Consider the following 10,645-nt stretch of genomic DNA (forward strand, 5'->3'; position numbering starts at 1 on the left):
AAAAAATTTGAACAAAAAAGAAAAATAAAGGAAAATCATACAAAGACACCCACATAAAATTCAACTTTAAATCCATGCCAGCTTCAATCCTAAGAGGTTAAGACCCAAACAAGGAAGAACAAAACATCAATTAGAATTGAAAGCAAACCAAAATTAGGCAACTAGAAACATTGTGGAGCAAAATAACAGCATACCACCAAGCCAATGAGGAAGACGGAAGGGAGGCATCTTGCAATGATAGGTACCTCAAAATCAGAGCTTGAAATGAGGCTAAAAATATAGGGAATTGAAGACCTTGCCTCTACTGCTTTTCCCACAATACCACGAGGAAGTTTGAATAGAAAATTTGATGGAAAATCTTAATGATAGTTGTTAAGAAAGTAGTGACAATATTCTTAAATTTTAATGATCCAACAAAGAAGAGAAACTGATGTATTCCCTTTTTTCTTAACTCTATTGCATTAAGCACTCAAGCATAAATCCAACAGAGTAATTACAGTAGACTGCACACATCGTACTCGATAGCTGAGATGCTTTTGAAACATCAATCAACCAACTCGATAGATGAGATGCTTTTGCAGCACAAACTATTATGAATCTCAGCACCACCACCCTTGGGTCCATCCTCACCATGCACTAGCAACCGAATACATCTTCACAACAAGTGGATTAAACAAATCCACCCAACTTAGAAACCATCTCTAATAAAAACCTACCCAAACAATACTCTTTTATTCCCTCTCAAGAAGTTATGCACATTTATCATTATCTCTCAAATATCCTTTTAGTTAATGCAAACATGAGCAACAAATCATCAAACAAGTAAAAAGAAGCAACTATAACAGATATCATACTCCAAGAAGCACAAGTACACAAAGGAGGAGCGGATATCACGGCAAACAACCGAATTGATTATAAGAAACAAAGTGAGAAGATATAAAGCGGGTGAGATGACCTAGCCAATAGAAATCTTTGGCTCGTCTCGCATGATCCCATCCAAGGATGCAACGCCATACAACGACCGCAGAGTGGTTAACGGTAGATGCCGATACAATGAGATTTGTATGGGCACTTCATGGTTGTATATAGAATTACTCAAAAAAAAAAAAAGAGAGAGAGAGAGAGCTGAATTTTGAGGGGATCTTCTTGTGAAGGAGAAATAGGGGAAGATAGTGTTGACTGTTGGAGAGATGTGTAGAGTGTTGAGCTTCAAAATTTAGTCTAGCCAGCAAGTTTCTACTGCATTTGTGACCAAACACGAGAAAGGAACAATTCAGATTACATCAAAGGAACAATTCAGATTACAAGTCACAATTATCCTTCCAAAATCAAGTCACAATTCCACAAAACATCAAGTGACAATTCAGATTACAAGTGTGAAGTTTCCCTTCCAAAATCAAGTCACAATTCAGATTAACCTTTCAAAAATACAATCATCTTTCAAAAATCCTTCCATTTCAATCATATATATACAATCATATATATATATATAATTGTATGTATCCTACTAGTAAAAGTTACACTAATGATCATACTGTGAGGAAGCTCAATACATGACATTAAAGACAAAGGGAAGTTTGCCGTTGAAATTTTAACTTGATGTGAAAGGATGGCTTATTCTGGACAGGCATCCACAACAAAAGGCATTGAAATTTAGATTAATACTCAACAACAAGTTGCTATCATCACACAAAATGTTGTCATCACACAAAATAAATAGCAAGCATCTAAATATACCCAACATTCAGAATAATCTAACTCAAGTTGCTGCCGTCTAACAAAATAACAAGCATCTAAACATACTCAATATCAAGTTACAATTCAGAAACCAATCAGCCCACAAAAAGTTAACCTTTCCAAAATACAATCATCCATTTAAAAAAAAAAAAAATCAGATCTCAATAGTGGCTACCCAAGGAAAGATGTTTAGTAATGTTGCAAAACCCATAATGAAATTAATTGAAAATGCCCGTGAAGAAACAAAGTTGAATGTAATGCTATCGACTGAATACAAAGCTCTAAGAAAATGAAATTAATTGAAAATGCCTGTGAACAAACAACGGAATGATTGAAAAAAAGGATTGAAAAAACAACATTTTGTTTCAAACAACTCAAACAATAGAAGGACTGAAATACATACATGGAGTGCAAAACTTCTTCACAGGCAAAAATACATACATAAGCATACAAATCTCTTATCAAAATTTCTCATACATGCATATAGGATTAATATATAAAGATGGGGAGAGAGTGAACTCATGGAGATAGATCACATTCGGAATGGAGAAACTCATAAATTTGAAGAAGATATGGGAGCTGTAACAGCTTGCCTGGAGGTGATGGAGGTCCGTACTCGTAGAAGAGCGAAGAAGAGAAGAAGAGAAGAAAAGAAGGGACCCCATACTCATAGGAACTTGAACTTCAGTGGAGGTTTAATTTCAAATGGACAAAGATGAAGTGCTTCCCATTCATGACAAAGGGAATGGATAGCCTGGCGAGAAAAGAAAAAGAAAAGAGAGGAAACGGAGGGAAGAAAGGGATTAAGGATTTCTGGAAATCGAGAAGAAAGGGAGATGAAGTGAAAATGGATTGGGGATTTCGAGGGGAGATGAATAAAGACAGAGGAAGTGAGGGATTTGGGGATTTTTGGGTGGAGAGGAAGAAAGGCAGTGAAAGGGATTTCGAGATTTCGGGGGAAGAGGAAGAAAACAGAGGAAAAGAAAGGGAAGAAGTAACGACATCACGGGCGAAATGAAATTATTTTCCAAATAAAATAATGCATTAGCCATAAACATGAAGTCTTCAAATTTGAAGATGAAGGGAAATGTATTGTAGCAAAAAGCTTGACATTTGAGCATATGGTGAATCCAATGCCAGGATTTTAAAGCTAAAATCATCAAATTTTAAAAATTGGATTCATTTGATGAGTCCAATGCCAGCACTCTTACATGTCTTCTTGAAGATTGGCATAGTGTGCATTATAAAATTCTTTCTTAATTTATTAATACTTTACTCTCGTCCATTCAAAGTTTGCTTCTAAAACTTGGCAACACTAAAGCTATACGAGATTTTCTTGCTAAATGCTATAGTTGTACTCATGATGCTTTTCTATCGTTTTAACTTGAGACCAATCTTTATCAAATGTATCAGGAATCAGGATAGTCTGCTGCCAATATTCATACTCAAGTAAACAATATTTGAGAACATCTGTCTACTACTGATCCTTAATTGAAGTGCTATGAGGATATTGAATTATTTGCAACATATCGTGGTCACTGCAAGTTTACTGATCCCCAACTGAAGTGTTATTAGGATATTGAATTGTTTGCGACATATCATAGTCATCGCAAGTTTATGCATTTTATGATGGCTCCTCTTAAGGATTTTGAGCCCACTTGAGAATCTGTCCTGCATCGCACACTGCTTGCCTCTCTAGAAGTTGCTATTGCTTAACTCATTTTTAAGGAAAGTCGACGCTCCAATATAAAGTTGCTAAATTTTGATTCTATTGTTGCTACTACCTCGTCACCTACTTTCAAACCTACTTTTGGGAGTTCGTCTATACATCCACTTTGCAATCTTCTCCTAATACTTTCTTTTACCAACTTCTTTTGTTGTTTTCGTATTATGTGCTATAAATAAGTTCTACTGGGTCCTTTGTAAGACTTTTACAATAATATTTTTCATAGCTCCATCTTAATATGTTATAATAGATCATGGAGATCGACTGTTCATGCACTTTTACCATGTCTTGACTAGCCAAACATTTATTTGTACCCTCACTTTATATTAATCCTGCTTCTAATAGTATTGACTGCCCATACTGGTTCACATCCACGAAATATTCAAATAGCATACAATATATATTAGTCAAATTGTAGTGTCAAATGTAATGATATCCTTAAAGTCCTCATATGTTGCCCTACAATGTGCATTCATGATCCAAATCCCATATCATAATAGAAATCATTATTCATTTGACATATTCTATCAAAATATTCCCAAGATGAAGTTGTAAAATCAGTTTTTGATAAATGAAACTTTCTATATCCTTCCATACCACTTGTACAATAAAAGAATTAAAATCTTTGTTCATACATATATCGACTCTATTTTTTACTGCAATCTTTCTTTCCACGAAAGGATCCAAGATTCGATTACATCTGAAGAATCTTAATTTGGTTGGACTTTAGTGTCAAAACTAAAGTCAAGAACCACATGTCATTGACTACCTTTGCATTGATCTTGGTGATCTGATTCAATCTTTGTTGCCAATTGCGGTTTAGAAGATTTACTTGGGCATGCTCTTGTCCTGCCATAACGAGCACATGCAAGCTAGTGTGAGGTAGTGTATACTCCCATATTACTCTTTCTTCAATCTTTGATGTATCATCCAAAAACGTTTTTGCTTAGCATACAACTTGAAATAATTTGTAAGTTGTTTATCAGATCTAAAAGTGATTATGCACTTGGACTCTTCTATCTCTTATTTATATTAGACATCATCATCTGCTGCCTTGTCACCCATTTCTACATCATGTGTCTTTATCTTCTAACTTTAAATCGTATTCATCATCTTATCATATAAACAAGATGATATAATACATATATATATATATTATATAATACATGTATTTGCAAAACTTCTCCATACAGAAGAGAAAAGAGTAGAAGCAACAACATCTAAGCCAAAATATGGAGGTGGCATACCTTCAACATATGAATATATATAATCAAGAAAGAAGATATAAGTTACTAATTAATGTTACTTCTTTGTAAGTTACTAAATCAAAAATTTATAAAAATTTGATTAAATTACATAAATGCCCTGAGGCCATCTCTAGACTTCCAGCCCCTAATTTTCAATTCAATTTTTTCAAACCTTTGCCTCTCTCCACTCGATCTCTGTCCACTCCTCAATCTGTGTCCTCCACCACCATCGGCCTCTTCTCTCTTTCTAATATGATCCCTGGCTCTAGCTTATACAAAGCCCTCATAGCAAAACTTTCACTATGCCTTCAAGACTATCAGATGCCTTTAGAGCCCATCCTGTGCACTTGTGTCACAAACACCCTGACTTCACCTCACTCCAAGAGTTTTACCTGACTCGTACACATGGGGACAACTCGACGTCAAGTCTTCTCCTTCAGGCGATGACTCATTTAGCTCACAGTCTGTGCCAATTGTCGATCTTTATGACTCAAATGCTCTCACACTAGTAGGCTATGCATGTAAAACCTGGGATGTGTTCCAAGTTACAAATCATAACATCTCTCAAAACCTTCTTGATAACATTGGGAGCATTGCTAGAAGTCTATTTACTCTACTTGTCCAAAAAAAGCTCAATGCTACTCGTTGTCAATATGGTGTCTCCGGCTATGGCCTAGCTCAAATCTCTTATTTACTGTCATCGGTTGGCCACTTGAACAATTCATTTCAGATAGTAGAGGGAAATGGTTTCAGAGGAGGAGGAAGGGGATGGGGGAAATAGGGAGGGAACTGAGTAAATAAAAAAGGATAAATTTAGCAGTGCGCATGCAATCTCCCAAACTGGGATTGCCAATAAAAATTTCTTAAATCCAAAGCAAATAGATAGTGACCAACTTTAGACAATGATAGTCAATTAATAAGTTCAAGAATATTATTATTAATAGTACTGTTCAATCGGGCTACGTTTTTTTCCAGCACGGTTTGGAATCCAGTTATTGGTTACGGTTTCTGGCCCAGGTTCTCATCTCCCAAACCGGCCTTGCCCGGGTCAGGTACAAGGTTTTACTTTTTATAAAACAAAATTAAATCAATATAAAAACGACATCATTTTATGCATAAGCTCGGCCCTAACACCGCCCCCAGGCAATCTCTCTCTCTCTCTCTCTGAAATGGTGATAGAGCTGCAAACGAACTAAGTCGAGCCGAATTCAAACAAATGGTCTCGAGCTTGATTAGCATGTATATGAGCTCGAACTCGACTCAAGCTCGAAAAAAATTGAAAACTTATGATCGAACTCGGCTCCTTAACATATATTAAGGTCAAACTTGACTTGAACTCAAATAAAATAAATAAACGAGTTGATACGAACTCGAGTTGCTTGAGCTCGAGTTAAATATTTTGAAATAAGATTATTTCTTTTAATTAATTTTAAATAGACTCTTAATAATAAATATGAAATTGAACCTTTATTCAATCTAACCCCTCGGTCGACAAATCAATGATTCATCACTTGCCACAATATAGTTACAAACAGGTAAATAATCCTAACTTCTATGATATCACAATAAATTACAATTTCAAATGGTAGATAACTAATTATAGCATCAACTAGAAAAACAAACTAAAACAATTGTAGAAAAAAAGTCCACCAACTCTTATTCACTTCAGCCCTATTTTTGATGCACATATGACATAACATTACTTAAACAACATTCTCATTGCAAATAAATAAATGTAAATCAATTATTCATCACTTGCCACAATATAGTTACAAATAGGTAAATAACTCCAACTTCTAAGGTTACAATTTCAATCACTAATTATAGCATCAAGTACTAGGAAAACAAACTAAAAAAATGGTAGAAGAAGAGTCTTCCAACTCTTATTCACTTCAACCCCATTTCTGATGCACATATGACATAGCATTGCTTAAACAACATTCTCATTGCAAGTAAATAAATGTAAATCAATGATTCATCACTTGCCACAATATAGTTACAAATAGGTAAATAATTTCAATTTCTAAGGTATCACAATAAAACTAGAAGTATTTTTACATACAAAATTACAGACTATAAAAACAGTAGAAGAAAATTAAGAACATAAATAAACACAAAAATTCTAAAACACTACTGCTAGCACAACCAACAGCAGCAGAAAATCAACAAAAAAAATAAACAAAATAAATCCAATGACCACAAAAAATCGAGAAGAAAATAATCAACACCCACTAATTTCAAATGTAAAAATAAAGGAAACAAAATCTAAAAGTGTTGCTCAGATCCACACCACAGAGAGAACAAAAAGGGAATCGAAAAGAACCATACTACAACACACCAAGACAAAGACCAAATACAAGGAATCAAGAAATATAGAGAATAAAGCTAAAGAGAAACAAAAAAAACTGATAGAGAAGAGAAAGGAGATCAACAAACACCATACCCACAGGCCACAACGCAATGAGATATACAAAATACAGAGCACCACTAAGATGAAGAAAATATAGAGCGCTAGACCGAGATGCAATTTCCCACCTGTTCTGAGCCTCACTAGTCACTCCCGATATATCTCTGCTATTAGGCAAAAACAACGTAGTGTCTCAGTGCAACACATCCCCTATATCTGAAAGCTTCCCACTACGAGACTGTGCAAGCAACTAGACGAAGGAAAAACTAGTCCTCCAAGAATGAAATAAAAAACTAGACGAAGGAAAAACACTGTATGAACCAAACAATTAGTAAAACAATCGGTCACACGTGGGCAAGTGCAATAAAAGACGGACAAACCAAAACGTTAAAAACACTCAACTCGAACACATATGGGCACAAAGGTAATGAAAAGAAATGGAAAAACGTTGAACACAAAGGGGCATAAACTTGTTAAGTTGGAAAAAGTAATTGTAAAGACTGTTAAGTTGGAAAAAGTAATTGTATGGTGGCACATTGGGAAAGTGAGAATTGAAGTAAATAGAGTTAAGTGATGTAATACATTGGGAAGTGAAGTTTTGGAAAAAAAAGTTAAAGACTAATAGCAGGAACTTATGTAAATAATACTCAAGTGATGGTGGGAATTAATGCGAATAGTATTAAAGTGATGTCATACGTATTGGGAAGTGAAGTCTTGGGCAGCACTAACGTTAAACTTACATCAAGAATGTCTAGTACATTAAAGTGATATTAAAAATTACATAATAAAATTATTTCTTTAATATTAAAGTATTCAATTACCATGATATAATATTAAATATAGCCAAATAATCAAAATGAGATTAGATAAGAAAGTGTCATAATTAGGGCTACAAACGAACAGTGTAGCTCGTGAACAACTCGAGCTCGGCTGGTGTATACTCGGTTTGAACTCAGTTCATTTAGTAAATGAGATATTCATAAACACTAATATAAGTTCGAATATTAAACGAGTAAAACTTGTACAAAATCGGTTTGACTCTGTTTAGACTCATGAACAAAACTCGTATAAACTCGACTTGACTCGTTTGAGCTCATTTTGAAGCTCGCAGTATGTTTTATATATGTATGTATTATATATATATATATATTACTTATTAGTTATATTTTATATACTTAATTATATATTATTAATTTATTTATAGTTTACCTTATTTAATATAAATATGTTATGTTCCCAAAATGTGTATTTGATAATTTGTATAATAATATATCGCACAACTATAACTATTGATTTATTATATTATCTATATGTATTAAATAGTTTAGTTTATTACATTTATCTTGTGCATTATTTTTTTAATTTATAACTATAATTTATTTTTATAAAAAAGTTATACCATAAGAATTTTGAATCAAAATTATTTGGTTGAATAGTTAAATGGTTTGAGCTTCTTTTTTTTTTTTTATATATATATATATAAAAATTGAAAGATTTTATTAATTAAAAGATAAGATTAAAAAATTTCAAAATAAAAAATCGAGTCGTCTCTTTATTTTTAGTTGATCTTGAGTCGAATTTGAACAACATTAATGGTTAACGAACCTTGTTCAAACAAGGATATTCAAGTTTTATTCAAGTTTGAGCCGAGTTCAAACTAGCAAACATGTTAATCGAGCTCGAGTACCTTTATTCGAATTCGACTCTGTAATACCCGAGTCCTACTACGTAGATCCTTATGTCATATCATTAATTCTATAAGTTAAATAATTTGAGATAAAGATTTTTATTATTTTTAGTTATTTTATTTTAATATGAGTATGCTTTATTTTAAAATATGATTTATTAAAATAAATCAATGGTATCATTTTTAAGATTTTGAAATATTTTCCCTTAAACCCTTTAGATTGGTAGGTGAAAAGTATCCTTGAGAAAAGATTGGTAGGTGAAAAGTATCCCTTAAGAAATGACTCGATTACTCTCTATCATTAGATTGATAGGTGAAAAGTATCCTTGAGGTGGATAGATCTCCACCATCCATTTGGTTCCTTGTGTTGGAAGAGGAAACAAAGACTAAAATATCATTTTCCCTCCTCCAAGCTTACGTAGGAAGCAACCAAAAAGAAGAAAACAAAAACAAAAACTATCCTAAGGCATTCTACTTCTACCCGTCAGTCTACACCCAAGAAAGAAAAAAAAAATTTCATCTTATTCTCCAAGCTAAAGCCGATCCTCTCTTCTTCTCCTCTCTTTTCATCTTCAAGAAACCAAGCTCTTCTCATCTTCTTCAAGCTTGTGACTCCATAGTAAGGGAAGAAGAAAAATGTTTTCTCTCATCCTCTCTAAGCCATACGAGTATACTCCCTCCATACCCATTTTCGGTTTTTGCTTCAAAACTTGGAACCCAAGCTTGTTTTCATCTTCAAAATGGTGAAGTATTGAAGGTTTCAATACTAAGAGTTTTAATTTATTCCCTAGTATGATTTACATGTGGGGTTTCGAGTTTCACCATTTCTCTTACCTTTGATGTTTCGGTTTTGGGGTTTAAAACAGTGCCATCATCAGTTCTTCATCTACACGAGTTTATCACTATTTGGTCCTCTATCTTGCCTCTTGAAAGAAGCTAAGAACTTAAGATAAAAATCTTAATTTGACTTATTTGTTTTTAATGTTATTTTGAAAGCTCACTAAGTTGTTTTAGCTTGTGTTTTGATGTGTTTAATTTCCTATGTTGAAAATAAATATGTACACCCTGTTTTTTGCCCAAACCGAATGGTATTATGATTGTTTTACTATGTGTTTTCCTATATTTCGAAAATACTATGTTGTTATTAAACTTGGTTTAATCATATGTGATTATTAAAGTGATTTTAAATTATATAAGTTGGTATCATGTGCCTTGTATTGAGGTTTGGTTGGTAATCTATTTTTAGGATGCTAGAGGTTCGGTTTAGAGGTTTTGTTTGGGTTTTGTAATTTTATATCTTGCTTTTAAAGAGGTATTAAGTGGATAAAGCATGAACTTGGGTGTTTAATTTTAATGGGATATGTTATCTAAACTATTTAAAATATTGCTTGTGTGGTTAGATTATAGCATAGTTGGTTTAGGTATAAGAGATTAATTGTGCATAATATATTATGATATGCAAAGCTGTCCAAGTATTCCTAAGTCCATGTCATGTCATGTCATGTCTTGATGTAAAAATAGTCTATTTATATTGTCCCAAGAGTCTAAAATATTGATAAGCTAACATTTTTATAATGAGGGACTATAAGTTGATTTAAAGGGGCATGTTTCCTAAGCTTGTTTAGCCTACTTGAGATGCCTAAATTTATTTTAAAGCCAATTGTTGAGAATTTTTAAATTTTATCTCCTAATGTCAACAACTCAAAGTGAGCTTGAACCAAAGAGACCTTACTTGAAGCCTATAAATTCTTAACTACTTTTCATGTAAGCTTTTAAAATAGCCTTTCCATGGACAACTAGCATGCCTTAATATTTAAATTATTTCTCTTGTAAGTTGGGGT

The sequence above is a fragment of the Juglans regia genome, chromosome 12 (assembly GCF_001411555.2).
Source record: "Juglans regia cultivar Chandler chromosome 12, Walnut 2.0, whole genome shotgun sequence".
Lineage (NCBI taxonomy): Eukaryota > Viridiplantae > Streptophyta > Magnoliopsida > Fagales > Juglandaceae > Juglans > Juglans regia.